Below are 12,031 nucleotides of genomic sequence, written 5' to 3'. Positions count from 1 at the left end.
AGCCCCATCATCTAACACGGTGTCTGGCACATCACTCAGGTTCGGTGGATCTTTCTGGAATGACAAAGTTCTGACGGAACGCCTTCTCGGGCTCAGCAAGCAGAGGTGAGCACCTCCGGCACCTGCAGCATTCAGCAAACCCCGGTGGAGCGTCCACAGAGAGAAGAGGTCCGGGGGGCGTGCCTGCAGCCTCCCCCTGCCAGCCTCGGCTCATTCTCTCTGTCCTATTAGCTGTCCACCCTCTGCACAGCCATCAGCATTTACCTACTGTCTTCGTCTGCTGGGGCTGCCATTACAAAGTACCACAAACTGGGCAGCTTAAACAGCAGAAGTTTGTTCTCACAGTTCTGGAGGCTGGAAGTCCAAGATCAAGGTGCTGGCAGGGTTGGTTTCTCTTGAGTCCTCTCTCCTTGGCTGCAGATGGCCGCCTTCCGCCTGTGTCCTCACATGGTCTTCCCTCTGTGCACCAGGCATCCCTGGTGCCTCTTCCTCTTCTTATAAGGACACCAGTCCTTCCGGGTTAGGGCCCATCCAGATGGCCTCATTTAACCTTAATCACCTCTTTAAAGGCCTTCTCACCGAATATGATACCTTCTGAGATACTGGGGGTTAGGACTTCAACATATGAATTTTGGAGAGACACAGTTCAGCCCATAATATCTACAAAATTAATTGCCTTCCAAAAACCTCTCTCGATCAATAAGATACTATTGTTGTTGTTTTGTTTTTGTTTGTTATCTAGCACTAACATCCTAAGATGGCAAGGCTGGTGAAGTGGGACCTCCTACATACTCAGTCCTCCCCAACTCTTTTGGAAAGCAATTTGGCAATACTGTATTTATAATATTGACTCAGTCATGCCACTTCTGAGAATTTAAAGAAATAAACACCCATGGAAAATAATGAACCTAGGAAGATCATCACTCTGTTGACTATAAAGTCGGAAAAACCCTAAATGCCCAGTAATAGAATAGTTAACAACATTCACTCAATTGAATGTAGCCATTTTGAGAGATCATTCAACGTTTATTAAGCACCTGCTGTATGCTAAACAGGCATTGTGCTAAACAGGACAGGTACAGAGAAGAGGAAAATGATGGGTGCTTTCAAAGAATTTACTTTTTAGTAGAAAGAGACACAAAACATTCGTTCAATCATTCAGATATTTAGTAAGCACCTACCATGTGGCAGGCATTGTTCTGGGCACTGGGCATACAGCTGGAACAAAATAGAATCCCAATCTCCAGGAGCTGACTTTCAGGGAGGGGCACTGTCATAACCAAATAATGACATGTCAGTGCTCTGAAGAAACACAGGCAGAGGAAGAAGAGAAAGGGCCAGGGGAGCGGGGAGCGGGTGTTATTTTATATCAAGTGAGTGACATCCGAAAAGAGATCTGAAGGGAGGAGGGAGCCAGCCATGTAGATGTTTGGGGAAGCGCTTTCAGATACAGAGACCAGCAAAAGCAAAGGCCCAGAGGCAGGAGCGTGGCTGGGTGTGGCCAGGTAAAGGGAGGAGAGGCACTTCATCTTGATGATGATGGAGGCCCAGGTGAGTCTCAGTCCCGGGTAAGCCTCAGCCCCAGGTGTGTCTCAGCCCCAGGTGAGCCTCAGCACCCAGGTGAGGCTCAGTACCCAGGTGAGCCTCAGCTCCAGCTGAGCCTCAGCTCCAGGTGAGCCTCAGCACCCAGGTGAGCCTCAGCTCCAGGTGAGCCTCAGCACCCAGGTGAGCCTCAGCTCCAGGTGAGTCTCAGCACCCAGGTGAGCCTCAGCACCCAGGTGAGTCTCAGCTCCAGGTGAGCCTCAGCTCCAGGTGAGTCTCAGCTCCAGGTGAGTCTCAGCACCCAGGTGAGTCTCAGGTCCCAGGTGAGTCTGGGCCCCAGGTCATACTCAGCACCAGGTGGATGTGTGAGGCAAGGGTGGTCACATATGAGAGGGGAGAGGTTGGCAGTTGAGGACTTCTGACACTATTCACACCTTGGGATTCCTTGAAGGTTCTAGCTGAGGAGTGACATGGCCCATTTCTGTTTTTAATCACTCACTCCAACAGGTATGTGAAGGAGGGATGTGCATGAGACAAGATTACTTAGCAACATGCAAAATGTTTTTTTTAAATGCAGAAGGTAGAACACTTAATCATTTATATTTTATATAAGTATGTGTAAAAGCATGAGACAGAAAAAAGATTGGAAGAAATGACATCAAAATTACAGTAGCAGGGACCAGTCTGGTGCATATTGGTTAAGTTTGTGGGCCAGGGTTAGCTCATCAAGCCATGCTGTGGCAGTGATGCACATACAAAACAGAGGAAGATGGGCACAGATGTTAGCTCAGGACCAATCTTCCTCACCAAAAAAAAAAAATTACAGTAGTGATCGGTTTAGTTCTTTTCTCTAAAGATTTTCCATAACGTGTTTTGTTACATTTTTTGACTTTTTTAAGGCCTCTGTCAGCTCCCCACTGCCTCCACGACAACTTTGAATCTCCTAGGTCCAGCAAACAAGGCCTTTCACCTATAACATGGGAGGCTGTGTCTGTCTTTTCCTCACATGCCCCCAGAACTCAGCACATTTTTGTTGATTTAACAAATCCAACTCCACCAACCTGTCCATGCTCCCGTCTCGATTCTGCCCTCATGTCCTCTAGCTCCAGGCACTCTGACTTCCTACTTCCTGAACACACAGTTCATGCTACACAGAATTCTAGAGACCATTTCCTCCCCTGCGACACTCACTCTTTAAGATGGAGCCAGTGTTATCTCCCGTGGGTGCATCCCGGACTCTCCCAAACACACAGTCTCTCCCCTGGGTTCCCACACCAGCGTATGTGCCTCTATTTCACTATGACCACTTTGTACCAGATGTGAGCCCTTTATGTGTCTAACACACACATGCACACACATGTTCACACACACACCCCTCAGAGCACGCACTCTTTCATAGCAGATACCACATCGCCATTATTTCCACACAGGCTGCCCCTAGCATGGGAGTAATTGAACACATAAATCCCAATCCCCCAACCGTATTGTCAGATCACAGTAAAAGGACAGGGACTCTGAGACCCCTGCTGTATTCAGCAGCAGCTGGAACAGGTGAGGCCATCACCCCTCAAGCTCTGCTTTACAACAGCCCTTCCCTGGGGGCCTGACTGCAGCACAGAGAAGCTCTGACCCCGCCAAGAAGTGCCCCTAGGAGACGCAGCTGGCACTCAAAGGGCACCAAGGACCCCTCCACGCTCAATGGCCCATTTAGGGGGCCCTCTAGGGGCTACCCCGCATTTTCTGTCTTCACACCAGAGAGACAGCTGTGCCGAGAGCCTCCCAGACCTTCCTGATCACCGTCACTCAGCTGCCTGCCCCCGGGGCGCCCCTTGTGGCCCTGCTCGGGTCTGGCGCCCTCAGATCCGGATGCAGCAGAAGGGTCCCTGGGGGGCCTCGCCCACACTGCATCTCTGAGTAGACCCGCGAGTGGCTCATCGGTCGGGGAGCCCCTCTCGCAAGCTGCACAAGACGGGGAGGCCTGGCTGGCACGGCCGCCCTGGTGGTACACGAGCCAGGAGGGACAGGTGAAGCTTGCCACAGTGGCCACAGGGCTGGCGCCTCTCCTGCGAGTGGCCGCGCGGGTGCCGCAGGAAGCCGGGCTTCTGCGGGAAGCGCTTGCCGCACTGGACGCACGGAAGGCGCGCTCGCCCGGCAGCAGGTCAGGCGCACGGTCGGGCCGGCCAGGCGCGGGTGGCGCATCTCGCCCGCGGGCGAGGGCCGGCGCTGCAGCAGCGAGGAGGGGCGGCCGGAGCGCTTCTCGCCCTGGGCGCGCTGGTCGGGCTTCTCCGCGGTGTGCCTGCGGTAGCGGGCGGCGAGGGTCGGCTGGTGCACGAGGCTCCTGCCGCACTGGGCGCTGGCGTGGGCGCGCTCGGCTGTGCGCGCGCGGCGGGGGCTGGCGAGGGCGGCCGGCTGTGCGAAGCTCTTGGGACACCGAGCACAGGCGAAGGGCCAGGGTCGTGGTGGGCGCGCCAGTGCTGCGCACAGAGCTCCTTCCCGGCAAAGCTCTGGCCACGCGGCTCCACGGCCCCAGAGGCTGGCACGGCCGGGCCCTGGAGCCTGGAAGGAGAGAGGCCTCCCCTCTCTCCGTAGGGGCAGAATTTCTGGGGGTCCCCTATGTGCAAGCAGATCCCCGCAGGTGCCCCCCCCCCCGCTCTGTTTGCCAGGTGCCCCTTCCACTGTCCACGCTGACTCTGGCCCCTCTGACTCTTCCTCTGGGTCTTCTCTTTGCTCACCAGCCAGTTCCCTGCTGGGAAAGGACATACAGGGGCACAGCAAGTGAGTTGCCTCTGCCACTGGCTCTGGAGCCAGGCCACCCCGACCCTTTGCTCTCCTGGCATCTGAGGCTTGAGGCTTGGCATATCCCTGTCACTAAAGGCCCTCGCTGTGGCCCCAGCCTACTGGATCTCCTATTTACATTCTGCCAGCCATCCACTTCATGCTGTTCTCCTTAATGCTCCCCAACCACCCTGTTCATCCCATCTCTGCCTCCGCTCATGGGGCCCCTCCACCTAGAAGGCCTCCCCTGCTTCTGCCTCTGCCTCTCCCCTACGCTTTAGGCCTCATTCAAGTCCCCCCTCCCCAGGGGAGCCTCCCGAGACGAGCATGGTGACAGTTCCCTCCTGACTGCACACGTGGCCAAGAGACATCCTTACACCACAGTGTAGCTACAGAACGCCTTCCATGGTCTCCACCTTGTAAGCTCAATGTGCCTTTTCTCAGGATACTGCCCGTAATTGTCAGCAGATCCTCAAAGGGCTCTCTGGCTCCAAAAATAGTTGTTTTCTCCTCTTATCTTACAGTTTGTCTGTGTTAGTCTTCTCCCTCGTCCTAACTGCAGACTCCTTGAGGCAGGAGGGGGACCTGTGCCTTATGCATCGAGTCCCTGCAGTGCCCAGACCACGCTGGCTACAGACATGTTCATAAAATGCAGTCAGGAAACAGTTTAAGGAATAAAAGGAGACTAATACAGTGCAGCTGTATGGGAAGACAACACCCAGCAAACATCAAGACACAGGTAGGCTGATCGCTGCTGCCACCCCCACTTCACGACACTCCTGCAGAGGGCCCTGTGGGAGCCCGGGGGCCTCCTAAGGCCCAGGGGTTCATCCTGCAGCCCTCTATGCCTTACTTGAGCACAGATGTGTGGTGCTCTTCTCCCGTGGGCCCTGCTGGTGCCTCCCACAAGCCCCTTACTCTTTCTTGATCCAGGGCAGAACTCACGGGGGAGATGCCAACTGGCCTGTTTCTGCAGGAAACAGGAGGAGGCCCTGAGGGCACCAGATGTCACCGGACTTCATTCTTCTCAAAGTCCCAGTCTGGGACCAGACACCACAAAGCACTCCCAACAGAACTACAGGTTCCAGTAAAGGCAGAGCAGATCCTGGGAATTTCTGAGAACATGTGATGTGGTGGAAGGATCCCTGGGTGGGTTGTCAGGAGAGCTGGGGGAGCCTGGCCTGCAGATGACGGGCTGTGAGCTGGACAGAGGCTGTCAGGAGTCCTCCAACACCCCTGCCCTCCTTCAAGTCACCGAACACTTGGGGTTTTTTGCTGGGCACATGGCCACCTAGAATAAGGACCATGTTTCCAGTCCTGGTCTGCAGGTAGATGTGGCCGTGTGGCTGGTTCTGACTAAAGGGATGCAAGGGGCTCTCCCTCCTGTAGCTACGTGAAATTTGACAATTTAGCCTCTCCGTGCCTCGGTTTCTTTATAACATGAGGAAACTAAAGGCTGTAATGAGACTTCAATGGGTCAATATTGGAAAAGTACATGGTAAATACTAAATACGAGTTTATTAAATAAGAAGTAAATAATGTGTCATCCTTAAAGGGAAAGAGCCCCCTTCCCCTTCTTGCTTCCTTCTTAATGGCTATAGACACAGTAATGAGCTGTCTTGAACCATGGCAACAAGGCCACACCCTAGGAAAGGTGGAGCAACAGACTGGAAGGAACTTGGATCTGTGACACTGTGAGCCCTGTCAGGGGAGAGAAACCAATCACTATCTTGTTTAAGCTACTGTTTCATTATTTTGTTTCATTTTGTTTTGTCAGTCTCTGCTACAGCAGCCAATCATATACCCTACATAATACAGTGACCTTGGGTAAGCGTCCTTCAAGGGCTAAGTGACCTCACCAATTACGCCCATCTCTTAAGATCCTTCTTAAGAATAGAGAATACTTACTGCCCCTCCTTCCTGCCCCAGGCTTGACACATGGTAGACACAATTTTTGTTAAATAAATGAATGAATGGAGAACATTCCAGCCACCAATATCTAATGGCTATCCACATTGCACAACACTGAGCCAGATTTTGTCCCTAGGACTACAGGGGCACAGCTTGTCCCTTTCTGCGGTACACTGAGGCACCTGTGACACAGTCACACTAGGGAGACAGCCAGCTTGGCCACCTGCACGTGGCTGCCACCACAAGGCTGGCTCCACAATTAATCAGGGCCTTGGAAACCAAGTTCCTAGCATGCAGCCAGCCCAGGCTCTCAGAGAGTGAAGTCGATCAAAATGCGCCAACAGGAAAAGGTCCTAAGACATATTGCTAAGTGAAAACAACAAGCTGCAGAATGATACACTTTTTTTTTTTTTTTGGTGAGGAAGATTGTAGCTGAGCTAACACCTGTTGCCAAACTTCCTCTTTTTGCTTGAGGAAGATTGTAGCTGAGCTAACACCTGTGCCAATCTTCCTCTATGGGATGCTACCACATCATGGCTTGATAAGTGGTGTGTAGGTCCGCACCTGGGACCAAAACCTGCGAACCCTGGGCTGTTGAAGCAGAGCATGTGAACTTAACCACTATGCCCTGTATGCGTGTCTTTTAAGCCCTTTGCCTTTCCTCAGTACCTACAGGTATGAAAATGCATGAGAAAGGAGCCTGAAAGGTCACACACCAGAAACAATAGTGGGGGCCCCGGGGAGGGGGCTGGGGTTGGGAGGGTGGCCAGCAGAGAGAGCCCTTCAGCGTCATCTGCACCCTTTGCATTTCTTGGTGAGAATGTATGCTTGTAAGGATCCATTTGCGGAGTCAAATACAAACACTTTCAAAGATTAGAGGCTAGTTAGTGTCTGCTCAGAGGGATCCCTGAGCCTTGGTTCTCAAACCTGGACCTGCATCAGAATCCCGAGGAACATGTTAGAAGTGCGATGCTTAGACCCCACCCAAATCCACTGAAGAAGAACCCCCGCCTACACCTTTCCTAGAATTCCGGTAGGAGGAGCCCACCCGCGGAAGCATCCAGTAGATAAAGCAGTCTCGCACCACACTGTCTGGGGGCCCCTTTACTCAGCTCTGCCCTCGGTTGTGCCCAGCCCTGCAGGAGCCTAAAAATACTACTTTTTAGCATCAGTCTACATGCCAGCCACTCAGTACCCCAGTCAATACCCGCCTTCTTCCCAGCCCTGAGCTCACCATGACTTACCTACTCCAAGAAGCTGCTTCAAAGGTGAGCCTTTCTCCCCAAATAAAATGTCTGAGTTTAGAAAGCAAGGAACAGGTATCTTGGCATGATCCTTTGTGTTCCGAGAGAACAGGGCTCCAGGGTTCCTGTCCCCTGCTTCAACCAGAGTGGTCCCACATTGCCCTGTGTTATATGTTTCCAGCTGTCATTTGAATCAAGGGTTCCTCCCCTAAAAAAAAAAAAAGAAAAAAGCTTTGAAAACTGCATATTGGATCCAGTGCTATTATTTGAAAGAGAAAACTGAGCTTCTATTTGGTTCATCATCTATTTAATGATCACTCATTGTTTATTATCCATGTATGTGCCAGGCACTGTGTTAGGTGCTGGGGACATTCCAGAGAGACTCAGTCCCTTCTCACAAGGAGACTGAAGCCTAGAAGACAGAAGGAAGCAGGAACTGGAGCACAGAGCGAGGAGGATTTGAGAGGGCAGGTGCTGAGGGACAGGGGACAGATCTGGACGAGGGACGGTCTCAGGCAGAGACCAACCTCCACCCCATGTGTGCCATTAGGATTCCTCCCGCTCTACAGCGGCTTTCTCAGTCTTGGGTTCCGGGTATCTGGTTTGCCCTCTGCCCTTCCCCTAAACTCCCTGAGTGGTCTCAGGCCATAGTGATGGCTCCAAAGGGACATGCGGTACGGGCAGTGGCACCAGAACACGTGTGCCTGGCCCTAACAGTCGGCTGTGTCACATCAAGCAGCTCACTCCACCCTCCTCTGCTGTTTCTCCAACTGGGGACTCCTGACACCACACTGCCCTTAGCAGACAAAGGTGGGAGGCTGGGCCCCCCCTTCCTGAGGGGACAAGGCTCCAAGGGCTCTTGTCCTTGCTCCCTGCTGGGCAGGCTGTAGCTGCCCGCCTCACTCTCCACTCAAGTCTTCAGCTTTAGCTTGGTGGTGGCATAGTCTGTGAGGGAGGAAAAGGGGCCTGGTCTGCCACAAGGGCAGTGATGGGGCTCGCCTCTGCAGGCCTTGAAGGGAGAGGGTGCCTGCCAGGGGTTTGGAGCAGGATCTGCTCACCCTTCAAGACATATGGGGAAAGCACAGAGTTCGGGGCAGAGCAAAGCCTCCCATGCTCCCCAGGCTGGCAGTGCGGTGATGAGGCCAGGAGGAAGGTTCCCGTCTTGCCTCCCTCACAGGAGAAGACATGGAATCCAAGAAAGACAGGAGGAACCCAAAGTCACCTAGTCCAGCCACCTCATTTGACAGATGGGGAAACTGAGGCCTAGGAGGGGGAAGTCAGCTCTCATTTTGGTGCACTGTCCTCTGCAGCACAGGCCTCCTGCTGCCCTCCCTTCTATGTGCTCCCCTGCCTTCCCTGAGGCCCAGCATCCTCCCTTGCCCCACTGCCTCACAGCACACTGGGACCCTCTTCTGGAAGAGGGACCTTTGTGGCCACGCAAAGGGAGGTAAGACAGTTTGTTCCGGGCCTCGGCCTCTCGAGGGGACAAAAAGCCAACTGCTTACCTGCTCAAAGCAGTGGGAGAATTCAGGTGTGCAAACTGGGATAGAATGAGAATGGGGCAGCTACAGAAATCTAGATCTCATCAAGTCTTACACAAGTACACATGTGCACCCACACTTGCTCATTTTTTTTTCTACTTTGTGTGTGTGTGTGTGTGTGTAAGATGGTCCCTGAGCTAGCATCTGCACCAATCTTCCTCTACTTTATATGTGGGACGCCACCACAGCATAGCTTGATGAGCAGTGTGTAGGTCCATGCCTGGATCCAAACCGCTGAACCCCAGGCTGCTGAAGTGGAGAACACAAACTTAACCGCTACGCCACCGGGCCAGCCCCACACTTGCTCTTTATCCAGAACCTGAAGAACTTCACATTCCGAGACTGGACCTTATTTTCTGCACCTGGGGCCCACTTAAAAGTATGCCGGCTATAAATCCTTCATTCAGGAGGAGTTTCTTGAAAACCCACAGTGTGCAGAGTACAGCTCAGTGAGTCCTAGGGGTGCAAATGTAAATTAGGGGAGGCCTCAGCTCAACAGAAATAAACAGGCTGGCAAGTGAGAGAAGCTGTGTATAAGAGCTGCCTCTGGTGCCATGTGAAGGGCAGTACAGTTAGGAGCAGATGCCAATTCATATTTAGTCTCCATGAGACCTTGGGCAAGTCATTTAACCTCCCTGCATTTCATTTCATAAAACCTAAAAATGGGAATTAAGGATACCTTCTACCTGCCTGAAGACAGAGGGCTGATCAAATTATCTCAAAGTACTTGCAGCTCTCAGATCCAAAAGGCTCATTTGATTCAATAAAGGAATAAAACCAAGGACTTCTGGCTTGAAAGCCCCCAGGGGCCAGGCTCTTACCCAAGGAGCCGTGTCTCAGGGTTCCTTTCATGACGTGCCTGCAAAGCTCCTCCCGCCAGTCTTCCTGGCTGCCCCATGCCTGCTCTGAGAAATACATGGCCACGTCTTCAGTAGTCACGGGCTCCTGGAAGGACAGGTCACCCATGCCAACGTGAGTTACAGCCACTCCAGAGAACAGCTAAAATCAGCTCATCTCTTCTCTCCCTGCTGCCAAACCAGAGAGCATCGCTGGCCAAACCACTGGGCAAGTGCAAACTCATCTCCATCACATCTGTTTCAGAGAAGGGCAGGCACATATGTGGTGTGGACACATATGTGTCTCTGTGTGTCTCTCCTATGTGGACACATATATGTCTCTCCTATGTGGACACACATCTTCTCTGATTTCCCCTACCTGAGCCAGCCCTCACCCTCAGAGGCCATTCCGGAGTAGCAGACAGAAGCACTGCGGCACAACCATACCCCTCCCAACCAACCCCACTCCACCTGCCACAGCAGACATCTCTGCTGTGTCACACTTTGCTTCCGACGTTTTTCAAGCCCTTTAAAGTCAACTGGTGACTGGCATTAGGAGCCAAGAGGTCAGGCTTCAGCAGCCACACGGCCTCCCTCCTATGAGTATAAGGACCCTGCTGAATCCAAGCAGGCCCCCTCCACCCACACCCAGTTCCTATACCTTGGGGGCCTCCCCCTTGTTGCCTGCGAACAGCTGCAGGACCCAGAAGTTCCTGTTTCTCAGCAGGTTCTCCATGTTCTCCAGCCGCCTCTGCAGCAGCCCATACTCCCGCAGCAGGGTCCCCAGCACGGCCCACTTGCCCTCCAGCTGGTTCCCGAACTCCATGGCCGTCTTCTCACAGTCGGCCAGCTTCTTCTCAGCTGTCCCTGTCTTCCTCTCCAAGTTCTGAAATCAGACAGTCTGGGACTCCTTCTTCTCCATGGCCTATATGGCAGCCAAGACGGCCAGAAGGAGATCTCTGCAGACTGGATCTGGGCCTCCCTTTGGAGGTCAGTTCCCATATGCCATTTCTGTCACTAGACACAAAGAGGTGAGTCAGCCACCTGCAGAGGGGCCCAGAGCCATTCCCAGCTACAGGAAGGTCAAGATCCTCTGGAGTAGGGGGAAACTTCTTCTAGGTGCCAGAAGGCCTCACTGGTCAGATCCCCAAACAGACCCCCTGCTACAGACTGTCAAAGACAGCAGACACTGGATCCCAGAGAGCCCCCATGGGAAGAATCTTGAACTAAGACCCAGGGGCAATGGAAAATGAAACAGCAAAGCATTACCATTATAAATGGACAGAGTGTAATGGATTTGAATCCCAGCTCTACCACATAATAGTGATATTAGCTTAGTCAATTACTTAACCAATCACTTCTTCATTCAGGAACACAGCCCAGCAGGAGACAGGAAATGAGTGAGAAACCCGGGTCCAGAAAACTTCCCAGGGGACCAGTGCATGCCCAGACTGCTATTTCAGTCTCTATTTTTCTAGAGCAATACCACCCCGATTACAGGGCTGAGGTGACTAAGACCCTGTTGTTCTGACCTTGGTGATATCTAAGGCCCTTCCACCTGGACATTCACTAGGGTGTGACCTCCTGACCTTCCTGAGATATTGGTCCTGGTGACACAGGTACCTTCTCGACCAGCCCCAGGGTGGCATTCACACTAGAAGGCCAGGTCCTAGCTGCCAGGAAATGGAGCCAGAGAAAGTCAAAAGCCAGCACTTAAGAGTAGTCAGAACAAGGAAATATTTCAAAGAATATCCTGCCACAGGAGGTGGAAAATGTGTAATGTATTACTAGAAGTAATAAAACAAGAAATTCAGGAATGCCTCAGTAGGGAGAGCTGAGGTATAATGGAAACCCTCGCGGAAATGGAACTTTACTAGAACTTGACTCAGTACCTGTCCTGCCATTTGAATCCTGTGCACGTTCGAGTTGTGAGGATGAAATGCACTAAAGGTGTGGAAAAGCACTCAGGGTGTGTTACATTAGTACATAGTCTATTACTGAAACAAATATAAAGACTGTGGACCAATGATCAAGATGTGTTATGAACCAAAGATTGTGATTAACCCAACTCTGTGCAACTGAGGTACCCCCAACACCTCCTCCAAAAAAGCACTTAGAAAGTGTCCCACAGATACTAGGTACTGGTCATCAGGCCAGTGTCCCTTCCTTCCTTCTCTCACAG

The sequence above is a fragment of the Ceratotherium simum genome, chromosome 1 (genome assembly GCF_057802395.1).
Source record: "Ceratotherium simum simum isolate JZ-2026a chromosome 1, ASM5780239v1, whole genome shotgun sequence".
Classification (NCBI taxonomy): Eukaryota; Metazoa; Chordata; class Mammalia; order Perissodactyla; family Rhinocerotidae; genus Ceratotherium; species Ceratotherium simum.
This window is presented reverse-complemented; position numbering follows the sequence as displayed.